Below are 19,049 nucleotides of genomic sequence, written 5' to 3' on the forward strand. Positions count from 1 at the left end.
ATAAATGCTCAGTGGCACAAGTAAATGCTGCTACTACTCATTTATATTTTCCATTTTAAAAGAGGATCAACTACTACAAACCATCACCAAATCAAATTTCATAAAATCTAAAATGATGAGTGATTGTTAAATGAATCATAAAAGTTAAGAGGCTGATATTTCCTGTGAGATTCTAGAGTTCAGTTGTCTAAAACAACAAATTAGAGAACCATACAATATATTAAAGATGACTGCTGCTGCTAGGCAGCTAGAATGCATTTCAATTATCTACAAAAACCAGCATTCTAATCAGCTTGCAGAAAAATAAAGTTGCAATCCATGTTATCCTGAAAAGGAAAAGGATTCATCTTCCAAACATAAAAGAAAAGAACTAAGAAAAATGGAGCTCCATAAATTTTAAGGCATCAAACCAATACATTATGAGATTTGAGGGAGGAAATGGAAACCACTGATTTTTAGAAAACTCACATATTGCAAAGTTGATAGCATAGAGCGCAAATTTCCCTATTTCCCTGCTACCCATCTTTTGATCTCAACATCCAGTGTTTCATCAATCCTCTGGAATTAGTGCAGATCAAAGTAAGAAAAAAAAAATACTATAACTCAAATTGATTTCAAGCAGGTGTTAATGTAGACAAGCAGAAAACATGCACAAAATAAATATGTATGCATTAGCAAATAATACACAATTAACAGGAACAAAGAATTAATAAAAGAAGATGAATAATAAAAAGCATTTTTTACCAATTAACTATCATTACCAAATTCTTAGCAAGATTAGAATTAGGATTTAGAAATGTAAAACAGAGAATCTATGACAACCAGGCCGAGAGCCAGTGCTTTTTTGTTCAGTTCTAGCAATACATAGATAATTGTATCACGTTTATATACATATTGAAAGAGATTTCTCAAGTTACAGCCCCTGGTAAAGAATCTCGTTTTTGGTTGATAGTGTGGATCATTGTAATGTGAATCAAATTAAAAATAAAATAAAATCAATTGGCCACAGATAGTTTTTTGTTGTGCATAATGTTTAAGTTAAGCAAATTAAGTACTTGGAAAATGATAAAAAAAACAAGACCTAACTTGAATTGTGTTGCAACCCTACTTGGAATCCACTCCACTTCATGAGAGGAAGAGGTGGTGCTTCTATGTCCAATATAAGAGCAAGCCAAGACCCCTTAAAAACGATGCCCCAAACACACACACACGCAAGAAAGTAGAATAATTCTTTTAGCCACTGTAATCTACAGAGCTTACATGTCTTTCTGCTTGTTCCCTCAGAGTTTGAAAGTCCCACTGATTCTTCTCAGCGAGTGCTTTTGCCTGAACATTGCAAACTCAACAATCAAACACTGCAGAGAGCCAACCTACATGAAATTGAATACAAATATCTGAAAAACCATCATATTGAGAAATTTGTATTGTTTTTTTTCTAAGTTCAAGGGAACTAATGTTTATGAAATCATGCGATAAAAAACACATACCGCACGTTTCTGAGCCCTTTGGGGGCCTTCCAATCTGGCTCTTATTCTTTCCTCACTGTCATCTTCAACTTCTTGGAATTCACTGGATGATGGCGAAGCTTTGCAAGAAAAAATAATGTTTCGACATCAATGTGTGTGTGTGTGTGTGTGTGAGAGAGAGAGAGAGAGAGAGAGATTTCTAACTAGTAAACTACCTTCAAAAATTGAAGAGCATCAACAACATTTGTGGTTGAAGATGCTTCCTCATGGAGGATGAGGATCCAGGAGATGTCCTCCTTGCTCCTTCAGGCCCAGGCCCGTTCTGAGAGTGAGTTTCAAACAAAGGATCCTGAAAAACATAATCAGAAATCAACCATGGAACATTCAACAAAAAAATATAGCTCGATGTGTTTCAGGCTCAAATTCTCACTGAAGAGCTAGCACTAGGTCTTGGTTCCCTACTCTGTCGATTACTCATATTGAAAAAGGATTCAAAATCATTTTCATTTTTTCGCTGGTTCATCCTTGCAGTTGCAACAGTCCTTTCTCGAGCCTCTGCAGCAACACTCTCCCATGCTTCCTTCTCCTTTGCTTGTACACTAGCCCTTTTCCTTGCATCCGCAACAGCTCTTTCTGCTCTTTCCTTTGCCTCTGTTGCTGCTATTTCACGAGCTTCAGCTTGTGCTCTCTGAACTGCACCCTTTCTACATGTTCTCGAGCTTCAGCATTTGCCTTCTCCACAGCAGCCCTCTGAGCCTTTAAGCAAAACTCAGAAGCCGCTCTTTCATGTGCTTCCCTTGTAGCCCTTTCTACAGCTTGTCTTGTCTTTTCCCTTTCTTTCTCAATCTCTCTAGTTTTCTCCCTTTCTTTTTCAAGCCTCATTTTTTCTCTGTCCTCTTTACATTCTCTCTCACTTTCTTCCTCATGTCTCTATTGTTCTCTCTCTTGCTCTTCATTTTCCCTGTGTTGTTGCTTATGTCCTAATCTGTCCTGTTTTTCTCTGAGTATTCTCTCCTGAGCATCTTCCATAGATTTCTCATCTTTCTCCAGTCTCACATCTTCTCTACCTCTAGCAGCATTTTTATTTTCACTCTCCCTTGCTACCTCAGCATGTCTGAATTTAGCCTCAGCTCTACCCATAGCCTCCTTCATAACAGCAGCAGCTGAGTTTGTCTCCAGTTCTCCACAAAAAAGAACATCCTCATGTTCAGTATTATTTTGAGTCCTACCCATGATAAAACGCTCAAACTCATCAATTTGAGACATGTCTGAGCTTCTCACTACAGCGGGGACAGACTTGCAACTCTGGAAATGCTGAGAGGAATAATGGAAGGAACAAAACTTGCTAGCCTTTTTTCTAGGATTTGTGGAACCAAGAGAACCTGTTTCTGGCTTTGAAACTAGAGTTGGTCTTGGAGGAGGGGGTCTTGAAGGCGGTGGAGCAAATGTTGGTGGTGAAGCACATGTTGGTTGTGTAAAGAGATGAATTTCTGATACAATTAACAATACATTATCCGATAAATCCAAGTTTTTTTTTCAGATCTTACAGACATCTACTTGGGAATTTGTCTCCTTAGGGCCAGCATTTGGAAATGAAAGAGTAGAAGCAGTTTGACAAACAAATTTATGAGAATTGGTTGAATCCGTTGGCATGTCAAACAGATTTTCTCTAGATTCCCTCTAATTGTTAACCATCTTCCTCTGTGTGTGGTTCTCAGGAATTTTCACAAAATATTTTCTTTTTTTGCAATATACAATTAGTTTTAATCTCTCCCGTGCTTGGCCCAGTTCTTAAAGGGCTCATATTCTTCCCCCTTTTATTCATCTCAGATGAAAATGCAACCACAGATTTTCCAAGGCCGCTCAGGGGATCATCATCAAATATCTTCCCATTAGCAGCAGATGAACCACCAACTTTTTTGCCTCCAGAACTACTGAGTTTATTAATCTCTCCTAGTGGGTCACTAAACACCCCTGGGGATAAAACCACAGGGGTTGAAGTTGATTCTAAAACTACAAAGGGGTCTTCCATCTTAGAGATTGTTTCAGTTGAATTAACAGTTGGTCTCGGCACCCAAGGAGCCTCTGAAGTTCGCCTGTTTAAAAAGCGAAATGCGACTCAGATGTAAATCAACTGATACTTGATACATTTGAGTGACCATATAAATATAAACCAAGCACATGGGAACAAGATATAGATATGACTAATGAAACAAGTAGAGTATAGAGAATAGCACATGACCATTAAGTAATAGTGTCATACCTGTAAGAAAATAAGTGGAACTATATTTGATTCATTTGTACAGAAGTTTTCCCTGGTTTCATGGTTCTTGAGATACCAAAGGCTATTGCCCATAATGACCATTCGACCATCATCCACGTGAACATGTGCTTCGCATGATCCTTCAATAATCAGAAGAACCTTGTGCATGCAAGCTTTTGGACCATCAGAAAAGTTTGAGCAGGTTCAAGACTAAAGCCCTGCCTAGAGATCGGTTTACCCTATACGTGAAACAGGCTCAATCTTGTTTTCTTTCTAATCCATGTATAGATAAACACCATGCATGGACACCACTGAAGTTCCCAGATTCTAATTCTTTTCCAAATAGCTGTTTCATATCTTCATCCTTTCCCCACTCTCGATCTTATCAGTGACTGCATCATCAGATGGATTGTTGGGCTTGCACCATCCTGACTGTATGCACCAGTTGCTCTTCCAGGAATTTGATCCAAGGTCGGCCAAAGCTCACTCTATGGCGTCAAGAGATAGAGGATTTCCCGCTGCAGTTGGCCAGAGTGGCAATGCACTAGAAACTTCAACTGAGCATAGGTCAAGTCATTTTCTCCATCAGTTTCATCCCAATCCTTCTGACTGGCCATGCATGCCAAAATTATAGACTGCCAATACTGAAGAACTGAGTATAGAGGGAGCCGTAACTTCCCACCATTAATCTGATACTGATCCTGAACTTTGTCGAGCAAGGCAGGCCAAGAATCAAACTCGATTTTTTTATCAGGATGCCAAAACAATAATAGGTTCCAGTTGAATGGAGAGAGAGAATTTTGAGTCATTTTCTCGTAATATCAAGATTCTGTTAAGCAGGAATTGCAACCCTAAAAGAGCCTTAGAAAAGGGGTGCTTGAAGGAATAGCCAGTTGCATTTCTATAACATCCAAGATTTTCTAGAGAATAGGATGATCTTCCCAGTTTCATTTTTGTCAACAGCTGTGGATGATTTTTGACCCGTTTGAGGGAGAACTGATCCTGTAGAAAATTTTCTTTTTCTGCCTTTTGAACTCTCACTCTCAGGAATTTTTAGGACCAAACCTTGCTGAATGTACATCTCCAAAAGCAACAGCATTTAAGTCAGCATTCTCTGTAAGGTCTTCATTGTTCACTGGTAATTCATAGGTAGGATCTGTAGAAGCAGAGCCACTGAACCTCACAGATGAGAAATCAAGAACTTCACCAGCTGGAGGGCAAGAATTGAGTCCTCGTCTATGTATTGAGTTTCAGATGGAAGCAAATGAGCAGAGAGCTTCATTTCTAACATCTGGGCATTGGGAATCTGAATCTAACTCATTCTCCATAGGCTCAGTTGAGTATCTTTGGTCATTGATAACTTAACAGATATGTTCAAATTTCTGAACTTAGGAGTCAGTGTGCCCCTCTTGCACTGGGTTGGCCACATCACCGTAACCAGTGGCAGAATTACAACCTTGCTGCTGATCATATCCTGCAATTGGCTGAGGTTGACCATAGTCAAGTTAAGGAGCATGTACATGATACCCAGCACCATAGTAGTCCTGAGGAAGACCTTGTCCTTGTTGAAAAGTGAACGCCGATTTCCTTCAGCCTATTCCTTCAACAACATTAGTAGGAAAAGGTAGCAGAAAATTTGGAGGCCCTGAAGAGGAATTCAAGCTGATATTCAATGATGGTCCAACCAATAATTCATTCCCCCTCTTTTTGGGAATTTTGATCATTTAACTCTTGTAGGGCCAACAAAGGAGTTTCCAGATTCTTCTTAGATGACTATGTGGAAGGAAGCAAACTGGAAGGAACATTGTGGAATTCAACACCAGATGGATGTCACTGAGTTGGTATATTTGTCCAGATGAGCTGTCCAAATACATAGTCTTTAGCTGCAGGAGTACTGTTAGCTTTAGCAGTAGTGTTGGTTTTCATCCTCTATGCAGATTGTTTCATATCTCAGGTGATAGGTTACATCAGACATTAACTCAAGTGGTTTCTGCAGCATTAAGGACTCCCAATGTTCAAATTCTTCCTCACCAAGCAATCCTTTCAACAAAACAGGTAGAACCATGCCCTTGCATTTTGTTTCTAGACAAAAATGCAAACTTACAGCGCCTTCCCTCACATGCATCTCAGAATAAGCTTTCATGCATTTCCAGCAGAAGAAGTTTCAGAATTTACATTCATTGTATCGGCTGCAGTTTCAATGCCATCTTTTGAAACAAAGTCATTCTCTACCAAAATCACAATCTAGGCAATCATTGAGCATTATGTCAGAATTTCCATCACAAATGAATTTCTTGTTATCATCATTAGTAATCCCCAGCAATCAAGCTCACTAAACCATCTCCTTCACCTGTGGAGCATTGAGATTTATAAACATTAACTGCAATATCACGGCAAGAGAATTCACTTTTACCCAGTGTTGACATGCAAGGTAAAGAATTGCTTGTTTCACCATGAAAAACAGCAGGCGACACAATATCTCTTTAGTAACTTCATAATACAGTGTCAGACAGAGGATGGTGGGCTTTCCAGTAATCAAGCTTCCTTTGATATAAGATCTACAGGGCTTAACTGAGCTCAGTTTAATTTAGTGTGGCACCCATTGACAGCAGACCCATCCCAATTTGCAACTTAGCTTTGATCACTAAGGGTTTCTCTTCTTCTACCTTCATTGTTGATCACAACCGATGCATGTTCATTAGAAAGAGCACTTGGAGCAGAGGACAAAGTATTGGATGCTGAGCTCTCCACAAAACAGCATCAGAGGCAACATAAAATTGCTTGCTTGCCTGTGGTAATAATGTGGGTGTTGGAGATTCAAGATTAGTTTTTTGGTTGTTGTAAAGAGGTTTCTGAATTGATCTCGGTATTCCCTGACAAATGAAATGAGCTAGTTCTTCTTTTCCGTGAGCAGGGACACTCGGAGTTGAATGCTGAACTGAAGGAGACTGTTTTGCGCGATGAAACCATATGCTGCCTGGGCATCACGTTTGTGTTTGTACACAACCTGATATGCTGAGGACCTCAAAAATACACGTGTGGCATAGTGATCAAGAGGCTCAAAATGCACAGATCTTGCTTTCAGCTGTACAATAGATGGCAGAGGTGTTCTAGGTGGGAATTTCATCAGCCTTCTTTCAGATTGGTGTGATTATCACCTGAATTGGAGCAATTTTTGGAGGGAGGCATCAAACCAGCATCATCTCATGGGTCATGATGATGTCACCGATAAAACAGATACTGATTACCCATGATGTCTGCCGAGCGATATGCATACTGCATGCAACATTAATCCAATCCAGCCAGTCTATGCAATTGGTCTTGAGCACCCCCTTTTAGAGCATTGGTGGCTTCAGAATCCTGATCCTTCTTTGACAATATAATATCAGGTTTCATATTCAAGCGTGACATTTCCTCGTGCCAACATAATGTCATGAATGGAATCAATAACCTTGCCAAAATAGTGACACTCCCTCAAAATTTGTGGTCCAGAGCAAGAATAGAGACCACAGATTTTGAAGAAGGGGACACATCCAGAGGATCATTATGTCATTGAGGAAGCAGCATGACCTTTCCTTCCTTTTTAATAATGACCCAGTAGAAACAGAAGAACCCGGATGATGCAATTGAAGACTTGCTCTAAGCCACTGGTTTGAAGGACCATCAGCACTTAGTCATTGAAGGCTAGTAGCATGGCCAAGGTCAAGATATAAATTCAGAAGATTAGAGAATTAGGATTCAACACTCCATCGACATTCCAAATCTTTATTCCCCATGATAGTCTCAACTCTCCCACTCCAAGCATTCCAGAAATTGCTGCTTAACAAATAATGGGTACCCAAAAAAAAGAAAAACGAACACAAGAAAAAAAAAGAAAAAAAAAAAAGAAAGGAACTCCAAAAAACAAAGTGGAGACATGAAAAGACTGAATAACCAAACCAAGCCACATTCCATTGTTTTGTCAATGGGCTTGAAAACAGGTGGGGATATCAGAGAACAAGAGCACAATTCTTAGATACCAATATCAGTAATAATTCCATGCTGATAGAAGAATTTTAAAATTAAACTCAATTGTGACTTATATGACTAATTCTTTGGATTGAAGAGATTGTTTCATACTCTTACCAATTTGTAGTTTGTTTGCATTAGATATGAGGAGTTTTATAAGAAAATATGCAATGTTAAAGCATCAAAAGGCTAGAACTTGAAACTAGCCTAAGATGCTATAGCAAAAAAATCAATGATATTGGTAGAATTATCGGTTCAAATATCACATATGGGGAAAATGAAAAAATGGATGGGAAGTCGGTACACCTAGTTTTTTCGCTAAAAATATGGAAGAAAAAAAAAATCAAGTCTTTTGTTAAAAAAAAAAAAACCCAACGTTATCCTTTATTTTAAATTTTTATTTTAAAATTTTCCCAAAAAATAAAAATAAAAATTATGAGCACTTTATTTCTGATTTTTCATTATTTTATCACTTTAGTTATGTTGATTTAAAAAAAAATTGAAAGATAAAGTTATTGACAAATAACTAAAATATAAAAAAAATTATAAAAGATCAGTTTTTAATATTTTTATAAAATATTACGTAAAAATTAATTTGATAAGATAAATTATAAATACAATTTTCAATAATTTTAATAATTTAAATAAAGTTACAAAAAGAAAATTGTCGGGAGACTTTTAAGATGGACTTTCAAATAAAATTATATAACATTCTATTTAAAATTTTGAATGATTTAATTTTTGTCTTCAAAATATAATAAAAATATTCAATAAAATTAATAATTTTGTTGAGATATTTTAATTTTTTAAATAAATGAATATAAATATATTGAACTTTTTAACAATTTTAGTAAAACAAGAATTTGAATCATTTTAATTAGCTATATGTGTGTGTGTATGTGGGTTATTTTGGCTTCTAAGCTAAATAATGTTTTGCATGATAGACCAGACTTCTAGTTAAAAATTGACATCTCCATCTCTCCTTCATCGGAGCAAATTTAAGGTTGTAAGAAAGAGGGATGCAACCTTGAACACAACATAAGTAGCATAAGTGATATTTGGGAACAACATAAGTTTTTGTCTTCATGATATGGTGTGGTTTGGAATGGGATGGTTTTTATCAGTGATTCAATAATATTATAGTTGGGTTTAAATGATGTGTAATAAAGTGGAAATGAGTTTGAAATTCAGTTTGGAAATGGATCATTTAATATGAGGTGAAAATTAGTTTTAAGTGTATGAAAGAAATATTTTTACTAAAAGCTTGAAATATTGACCACTTTAAAAGAATAATTTTCATGAATTTGAATTTAAATATAACCTCTAATGAACTAAACCACTCCTTATCAGAAATTTTAATGAAAGGTATTTTTATTGAAAAAGAAAAATACAACATTTTTTTTTTAAAAATAGGTGAAGGTTATTTTTGGCAAAATGGGATCATATTTTGACCTTTTTATCCCTACATGAGATGTGGTAGTTGTATTTTACTAAAAATGGTTTTTTAATTAAGTGGAGCTAAGTTTCGAGGAAAAAAAATAGGGGAAAGAAAATGATTAACTTCAATTATTCAATAAGTAATAGTGATTAAGTAATTACAGTAATTTAAGTTAAATTAAATAAATACATGAAAAGTTTGGCATAAAAATTAAGGGTTTATTTTTTTTTTTTTCAAGTATACAACATGTAATAGTTTGGTAGGTGACTGCAGTCAAAATAGGGGAACCCAAGTAATAATTTATTGGTAAATGGACTCAAATTGCTGGAAAAATGTTCTTTATTATAGGAGAAAAGTGTTGTTTATGATAGGAAAAAAACATACTCATATGGTCATTTTGATTCAAAATATACGCATATGGGCAATTTTAATACTAAAACCTAAGCATTCAACAGTACTAATAATAGCTCAAAAGTAACATATACAACTCATTCGGAATTATTAAACTGTCCAATTCATATGCTTCAAATCAGCTTAAATTGATGCCAAGTTTGATGCAAAGAGATATAGCCATGTTAATGATGCCCCGTGATAGAACAATGGTTGCATCTTCTTGCAACTTTTCCTCCTCCAAGAATCCAGAAATTCAATCAAGTGAAACCTTTGTATGAGCCATCATTGAGACCAAGTCGCGGTCTTGAAAGAGGATTCAGAAAGTGGCCAGAGCAGGAAGACCACCTCCTGCTGTGAGCTGACCACACCTAACAAGATTGAAGAATCAAAGGTGATGGTAGTAACAAAAATTGGGCGAGCTCCAGAAAATGAATGTAACAAAATCCAGCAAGTAGAGAGCTTTCCGGAGCCACTGGAGCTTGTTCTGAAGGTTTGCTCTTAAGAGTTAAGGAACTCATGGCCCATCCAAGTAAGCTAGCATTTCTTGGCATTGATGAGGTTTACAACCCCATGGATTCCTCCAACTTCTGGATTTGGTTCAAGCAAGAAGATTCAAGTTAACATGACATATGGAGCAATCCTAACACAATGGACAGGAAATCCGGTGTAGAGTTTTAAAGGTCCTCCAGATTTCAATGTTTTCATGGCATAATCCAAAGAACTGGTGTACAGATACTTCCCACTAGCATCAGGTTGCATCTTCTGTATTTGAGTTTTAACATAATCAAAGGGTAAACTAAATGCTGAAGCAAAGAACCCCGAAACAGCACTGGGTCCCATTGCAATACTAGCTTCACCCAAACCAAGGAAATCCTGGAAAAACTCAACACTTTGATCATAGGATGCAAGCATCTCCATGTTCAATGCCATTGCTCGCACTGCAGTAAGACCTATGCCTTGCCAAAGTGCTAGAACCCATTCATCTGCAACAATATAGTGCATGGAAAGCATTTTTGTAATTCTGGCATCGAGCAACAGGTAAAGTGGCATCAGTTTGCATACAAATGAGTGATGAATCTGCAGGACTACCAACAGTCGCTCCAATAGCTCTAGCAGTTACGCCACAAAGAGCTTTCTGATACAAAGGTAATGGTTTTCCATCATTAGCAGCAACAACTTTATTAGTCAGGACCTTGAACGATCTAAGTCTTGCAGTTGTATATGTAGCTTGCCTAAGCAACCCAGCAGACAATCCCTTGGGGAAGGCTTTAATGCCCTCATTTTGAAGCATTGTCTTAGTAATACAATGATTTGCACCCCAGGATCAAGCTTGTCAAGAAAGACAGCTTCCATTGCATTTCCATGGCAGCCCAAGGTATTGCAATGCTTCATTCCAGTAGATTAGCCTTGGTGGCTCACCCATAGGCTGGTTTCAAGATAGATCAACAGTTTTCAGGTTGGGAATCTTCAAGCAGTGGGGTTCCCAGAGATGCAATAACCAGCCGTCTAGGACTGCGATTCCTGCCAACAAATCTTTCCACACCAGAAGTTGTATGAATTGATCTGTCGGAGGGATCATGCACCACTTCCACTGATATTTGACTTGTCATCTAAGCAAGAATGGTTAGATGAAACCATGTCTAATGATTGCTCACTGATCCGTCCGGAAAAAGCAGGTTTTGTCTGATCAAAAGGAAGTTGTAGCTTGCCCTCGTAGAATTTTGAAAGTGCACAAGTAGCAATTCTGAGCGTATACAACTTTGCAGGCTAGTTCAATTATGCTAGCAAATGAAGTAGAGCTCCATTGCTAAGGACAAGATCACCGCATCTGAAATCTCATGATGCCACCAGTAAGCTTGTTGTCCTTTTGAAACCCAAAGCAGATCTCTTCAAGAATTAGACCAAGGGAAATAGTTATTGGATAGTACCAGATTATCAATTAGTTTCAACTATGACATAGATTTTGGAATTGAACCTATAAGCATGTTTGCACCTAAGTCCAGAGATGTTATCTTCTTGCAAAATGAAAAGATTCAAAAGGATCTCTCCAGTTAATTGCTTTCTCAGTCCTCTCTTGAAACAGAATCATTTTCTACTAAAATCACCATTTGGGCAATCGTTGGGCATTATGTCAGAATTTCCTTCACAAATGAATTTCTTGGTAGCACCACTAGTAGTCTCGACAGTCAAGCTTGCTGAATCATCTCTTTCACTATCTTGTTCAAGTGCTCAATAGCAGCAAGAAATTCCACATAGTCTATTGTACTGTTGCCAATGTTAGCCGCATCCAATGTTGTGTCATCCTTGAAAATCTTTCCAAATGTAATCAATTGATAACATTGCTCATTCAGTGTCAACTGATCCAGCTTGCACAGCCTTGGCCAGAGGTACTTTTGTGTGAACTCCAGCATATGACACAGTTCCAGGAGATACAACTGAAGCGGCTCTGGTAGTGGTTGGAGAGGGACCCATCCTAACCCCTCAGCTATTCGACCAATATTTGTGTCCCCGGGAAAGCAAACAGATGAAGTGTTAATAGCTTCACACTTTCCACACTTTGCATACATATCTGCCAGTGCATTCTCCAAGAACTAGCCCAAGACCATCCCTCTCTCACAGATAAATCCATCAATCCACTTCCCCAGATCAAGTGCATTAGAAAACTAAAGAGAAAGAACAGAGACCCGAACAGAGGAGAACTAGAGAAAACCATAAAAAACAAACAAACAATATACGAACCAAGAAAAGCCTCATCTCATGCTCTTTCAATGGGCTCGGACTAATGGGAAGAGTACTAGTATATTCAAACAGGAAAAAGGCAACCAATATATTCAAATAACGCAAAATGAAACAAAGCTTCACTGAGTTTAAATAATACTAAAAAGAACAGTGAATGAAACAATAACAATGGGCATATGAACAAACCAGAAATCAGCAAAACTCGTGTAGCCTCTGTCATCCATAACCAAACAAGCAGACAAAGCCCCAAACTGCAAGAGGAGAAGATGAAGAACACTGGTAGTGAAGATGAACAAGAGATACACAGTAAACTTACCTGAGAACTCCTCCAAAGCAAAGATTCATCAGAGGAACTTTGTGAGAGCCCTCTTCTCATACATTAATGAGAAACGGAATTTCCACAACAACCGCTTCTCATATCCACTCAAAATCCTATGGGGGCTTCAATGCATGAATAAACATCCCGACAACTTTGAACACATGATTCAGATTCTGCCATTTTCTGAGAAATTCTAATGCAAGAGCAAGAATGCTTGGATATCATACTTGACTTCTAACTTACAGGAGACCATTTTTTGTCTTAAACAGTCCGCCTTCAACTTGGTTTTCATCTTTAATGAAGGCATTCCTCCGAGCATCTGAAATTGCAGAAGCATTCAGTTAAATACCAACAACCATTCCAACACGATGTGCTAAGGTAAGACCAAGGTAGTTAACTTCTGTCAACCACTCCTTGTGGCCTTGAAAACCTTCTAGTTTGAGTTTCTTAACAGCAATAAGCATTCCCTATCCAGGCTTTACAGCAACAAGTTTTGTTCATCATTCCATCTTTTGAAAACACAGCTAAATCCTCCTTCATCGAGTAGACTATCCGGACGGAAGTTTCTGGTGTCATTCTTTAGTCATTAAATGAGAAGGCTTTCAAACTCTGGGATGACAATGTTCTACTTTTTGATCTTAGAGTGGGAAGACTTTCAGTAGTGTTGTACACAGAAACCAAGAATGGGAGTTTGACAATGACCATATAGGGTAATTCCATCATTGCCAATAACAAACCTTAATTCTCCATTGCTCCATGTATGCACCAATGCCCTTGTTCTGGATGCATCTTCATTAGAACTATGTGTTCTTGGTAAAAGCAAGTTAACATCTGAAGCAGCTGGTGATGACTCCAGTTTCAGCTTACTCGAGAAATCTTTATTTGAGAAACTTACTGGGGACCACAATTGCATTGCTAAATTTTTCCCAACTTACTGTGATTTCAGGAACTGTGTACGAGGAGGATTGGCAATGCTAGGGAAGTGGATGGACTGTTTATCCTTGAAGAAGAAGAAAAGTCATGGTAGAAACTTCTCAGGATCTCCAATGCGGAAGTTCTATAACTTATGTGAAAGAAATAATTTTATGAAGTTTGTGAACTTGCAAAACATCACTGCAACTATTTTCCTCCTCAAGTTTATGAGAAATCTAGTCCATTCTCCCTTGTGCAATGTGATGTGTGGGGGGGCCCTCTCTGGTGAAAACAATTTCAGGTGCTAGGTGGTTTATGACATTGATAATGATCACACACGAGTGTGTTGGACTTATCTCTTGAAAGAAAATCCGAGGAAGCCACAGTTTTTTAAAACTTTCACCAAATGATCCAAATTCCAAACTCAAATTCACATTCTAAGAACTGAAAATGGAAAAGAATATTTCTCACAAATTTTAGGGAGGTACCTTGAAAAGAATGGCATTGTCTACCAAACGTCTTGTATTGACACACCCCAACAAAATAGGATTGCAAAGAGGAAAAATAGACATTTACTTGAGGTAGCTAGAGAAATGATGTTTCAAATGAGGGTTCCTAAGCATTTTTGGGGAGAAGCAATGTTGACAGCCTCATACCTAATCATTAGGATGTCAACTTGTGTCCTTAAGTTTGATATACCCATAAACACCTTGAAAAATGTTTATCCCACATCTCACCAATTCTTCACCTTACTTTCCCTAAAGGTTTTTAGGAATCTAGCCTTTATACATATCCATAATCACAACACAAGCAAATCGGACCGAAGAGTTATAAAATGTGTTTTCCTTGGCTACTCTCCTACACAAAAGGGGTATAAGTGCTTTCACCCACCTTCTAAATTTTTTTGTCTCTATGGATGTATCATTCTTCGAAGACCAGCCCTACTTTGCCGAAAATTTGTTTGGAATAGAGAGTGAAAAGACTAATGAAGAAGTGAATTTTTAGGATATTTCACCTACAAACATTGCCCATACTCCTATTCATAGTGAGTTCACTGCAAATTCTTTACCATTGTGTTCTGGAAATGAAGCAAATGGAGAACTACTTGATTCTACACAACAAACTCATTGTGATGATATTGAGGAGAAGCAAGGAGAAACAGAAAGCAAACTACAAGAGGTTGAAACAGAAAATGCTAGAGCAGCAAGATGAAACAAAAAGAGAGTTGCAAGTTTATTCAAGGAAGAGGAAAGATGCAATATACCATGGAAATGAAGTCCCTATTCATTGTCAATCCTCCCTACCAAACATGGTTGAACCTGAAAACTTAGGTGAGTATATCTAACTTGTAATTTCTAGTTCTAATATTTTTTTTTTCTAATCTAAAGGTTCCCATTGCACTTAGAAAAGGAATCAAAGTTTGTACCCAACATTCAATATTCGAATATATTTCCTATAGAAAACTCAATCCCAGCATTGCCTATGAAATTCCCTTGCATGCATTACAAAATCACTGCAGTTGCCGACTGTCACGCAACTAATACATTTTTAGGTAAAGCCTATATTTTTGGAGATTTAGAAGAAGATCCTTCACACAAGCAACTGATAACATGTCTTGAGGTCCTATGTCTTTGAGAATATTTACGAAGGGCAGATACAGTGCCAAGTTCAAATGGAAATTGGGGAGAGGTTTATTGTCAGATGCACAAAAAAAGATTTTGTCATCACTAGGCGTGTACCACTTGCAAAGAGAATAAATGCCATTTTCTGCAACTCTGCTTTACCTGAAGAAGGGAGGGATCCCCAAACCTTATCCAGATACTTCAAGACCACACATGAAGCTTCATCAATGGTTATCATGCCAAATGCAGTTGGTCAATGAGCAAGAGTGTCTTCACCACTATTTCTTCTAATAATTTGCAAATGTTCTATAACTATTGAAAAAAACTGGAGGGCTTCTTAAGTTAAATGCTCCCCAAGAGTACTCAGGCAAAACAACATTTTGTTTATAGAGAATGGGAGCACATCTCCAAGCTGGTGGCCAATCTTTCAACAAAACAGCTTCGCTATATGAAGAGTGTACTCTCTTCCTACCTTTCTTACCTCCAACACTTGGAAATCCTCTTTCAGATTCCTACAACCCACAATCTCAATTTTCATATTCTCAATTTTCATTTCTGACCCTACTTCTGAAAATTCACTTGGACCTCTTGATAGTCTTGACCATGATCTGCCCAAAATTCACCAAGCATCCACTCTACCCATTGTCTCATTTTGTGTCATACAAGAACTTGTCACCTTCTCATAAAAGCTTCCTCATGAGACTAAACATATATCCATCCCTAGCACTCTATCCAAAGCTCTAAACAGTGAGGAATGGAAACAAGCTATGCGAGTGTAAATGGAGACACTTGAGAAAAGCAAAACTTGGAAATTGGTTGACCTGCCTCAAGGAAAGAGCCTTGTGGGATGTAAGTCGGTCTTTACAGTGAAGTATAAGGTAGATGGATCACTTGAGAGGTATAAGGCTCGGTTAGTTTCAAAAGGCTACACTCAAAAATCTGGGGTGGATTATCAGGAGACCTTTGCACCATAGCAAAAATGAATATGGTAACGATTTTGTTGTCTCTAGTTGCTAATTATGATTGGGAGTTGCATCAATATGATGTGAAAAATGCATTATTATATGGTGATCTTTAAGAGAAAATTTACATGGAAATCCCACCTGGTTTTTGAGAGAAAAAAGGGTGTGTAAATTGAAGAAGGCCCTTTACGAACTTAAACAATCCCTAGGGGTTTGGTTCGGCAGATTCTCTAAAGCTATGACGATAATGGGGTATAACCAAAGTCAAGGTGATCACACTCTCTTTATTAACCACTCGAAGTTAGGGGGAGTCACGACTTTGTTAGTTTATGTGGATGACATAATTGTGACCAGGAATGATTTAAAGGAAAGAGAAGCTCTAAGATGTCAACTGGCAAATGAATTTGAGATCAAAGACCTTGGCAAGCTTAAATACTTTCTTGGAATTGAAGTGGCTTACTCCAAGAGAGCAATATTTATCTCCCAACACAAATACGTGTTGGATTTGTTGAAAGAGACAGGGAAACTCGCTTGTAAACCTGTTGAAATGCCTATTGAACATAATCACCTAACTACAGAAGCAAGTGAAGACGAGGCCGTGGACAAGGGGATGCACTAGAGGCACATTGGAAGGCTCATTTATCTCTCCTATACAAGGCCAAATATTGCTTACATAGTGGGGGTCATAAACCAATTCATGCATGGCTTGAAGGAGACTCATCTACAAGCTGTTCATAGGATCTTTCATTATCCAAAGTCTTCTCCAGGGAAGGGTATTCTCTTCAAAAAGGGAACTGAACGAACCCTTGAAGCCTACACAGATGCAGACTATGTAGACTTGGTGGTAAACAAGAGGTCAACATCGGGATATTGCACTTTCGTTGGTGGAAACCTAGCCACTTGGAGGAGCAAGAAGTAAACTGTGGTTACAAGGTCTAGTGCTGAGTCTGAATTTAGAGCAATGGTACATGGTGTATGTGAGTTGTTATGATTGAAGATTATTCTTGATGATTTGAAGATTAGATGGGACGAACCAATGAGGCTTTACTATGACAACAAATCAGCTATTAGCATCGCCTATAATCCAGTGCAATATGATCGGAAAAAACATATTAAGGTTGACAAATACTTTGTCAAAGAAAAACTAGATAGTGGCTTGATCTGCACACTTTATGTGCCTATAGGGGGTTAACTAGCAAATATTTTAACAAAAGGGCTAGCAAGTACCATATTCCAAGCAATCATGAGCAAGCTGGGAATGGAAAATATCTATTCACCAGCTTGAGGGGGAGTGTTAGAAAGACACAATTATGGGATTTATTTTTAGTTTAGAAAAGTACATAAATATAGAATCCCATGTATAGTCAACTATATTGATAGCAATCCTTGATTTGTAGGGATTTATAGGGTAATTTCTCTTTTCATTTTGTAACAGTAGTTGTATATATTTGAGCCTAGACCTATACCTTGAATTACTTCTGAATAAATTAATCATTCTTTTTCACAGAAAAGCATATCTTCGAAAAACCCGAGTCTTGGTTCGGGGATTAGGTTACCTATTAGGAAGGTACCTCAAAGAGGTAGCACCCCTCTAAGCCTTAAAAAGGTCTCTACTAATTAGGTTGAGAGAAATATGAGAATTAACGGATTGACTTAGGATACCAAGAAGGGCTAAGGTGATTTTAAAATTCTACTAACACTAACATGTCAATTAAGAATTTAAATCGCAATCATAAAGAAGAGTTAGGGTGTACCTAGACTACTTCTCAAGCGTTATCACAAGACATCACAGTTAGTTCAAAAAATAAAGCACACAACATACATTTTATCAAATAAACATCAAGGAATCAAGGACAACATCAAACATGGATATAGCTCACAATGATTTGCATATTTATGGAATTTTGAAAGTGAAAGGTAGAGAGCAAACCTGGGCAGCAAGTCTAGCACTTCAATGGGAAACTAGGTTAGTTCATCAATAGGTATTGAACAATCTCAGACGTATCACAAAGTGGGACAATGTCAATCGAACATCAAACTAACATCTCTTGAATTGTTATTGAAGAAAATATCATAGATGTCGGACCCCCACCAAGGCCCAATTCATTTTTGCATGAATTGATGCTATGAATTCCATTATTTTTGGAATCATTAAGATTTTCATGATTAAAAAAAAGAAGAGAAAAATGAGAAAATTAGTGAAAATAATCAGAGAAAATAAGAAGATGCATGCTAGAAATTCGGCAACTAAAAGTTTATTCAAATCAAATTTTCATTTTCTAAAGATGAAATTTTAAAAAGCCAAGATTATTTGAATGGAAAAAAGGAAGTTTGAAAACCTAATTCAAAACATATAAGATCATAAGGAAAAATAAAAGAAAAAGCACTAAAAGGAGAATAGTGTGCACCAAGGTGACCGTGCTGGAGTGGGGCCTGGGAGTGTGGCTGAAATTGCATTTCTGATGGTGTTGATGGTGCTGCTGTTATTCTGAATTTCTTTTGACAGGCATTGCAACTCCTTCTAGGATTACGAAACCGGAATGGTCTTCCCAAGACAGCTATACTATTATAACAGAAAGATATCTCCTAAAATTAACTGCTGCTGTAACACCTCCATAACCAGCATTCATATTTCACCGTGTTCTGTATGCTTGACCAGTTTACAGCTGGACCGTCCAAGCAAACATCCGAGACAAGTGTAGACCAATGTTTGGTACCCGAAGATCATAATAGTTGCCAAATGATTCTGATTCATTTGGCACTTTCTCAGTTTCTTCAGGCTTGCCAAGTCTTACCAGGGATTCCAGCATGGTAAGTTAGAAAGGAAGTCCAATTCTGGCAAGGGATTTTTGTCAGCTCGGGAGAGATTAACAGTTACCAATTAGTTTGCCAATCAAGGCATAATCCCCACTTGATTATCCATATCA

The 19,049-nt window shown here is 37.6% G+C and overlaps 2 pseudogenes; both read right to left on the reverse strand.

Annotated features, from left to right (window-relative positions):
- Positions 1-207: 207 nt before the first annotated feature.
- Positions 208-5,266, reverse strand: LOC132254569 (auxilin-related protein 2-like; annotated as a pseudogene).
- A 4,273-nt stretch (positions 5,267-9,539) lies between these two features.
- Positions 9,540-17,598, reverse strand: LOC132254532 (mitochondrial dicarboxylate/tricarboxylate transporter DTC-like; annotated as a pseudogene).
- Positions 17,599-19,049: the final 1,451 nt, after the last annotated feature.

This window comes from Vitis vinifera, chromosome 10 (genome assembly GCF_030704535.1).
Source record: "Vitis vinifera cultivar Pinot Noir 40024 chromosome 10, ASM3070453v1".
Classification (NCBI taxonomy): Eukaryota; Viridiplantae; Streptophyta; class Magnoliopsida; order Vitales; family Vitaceae; genus Vitis; species Vitis vinifera.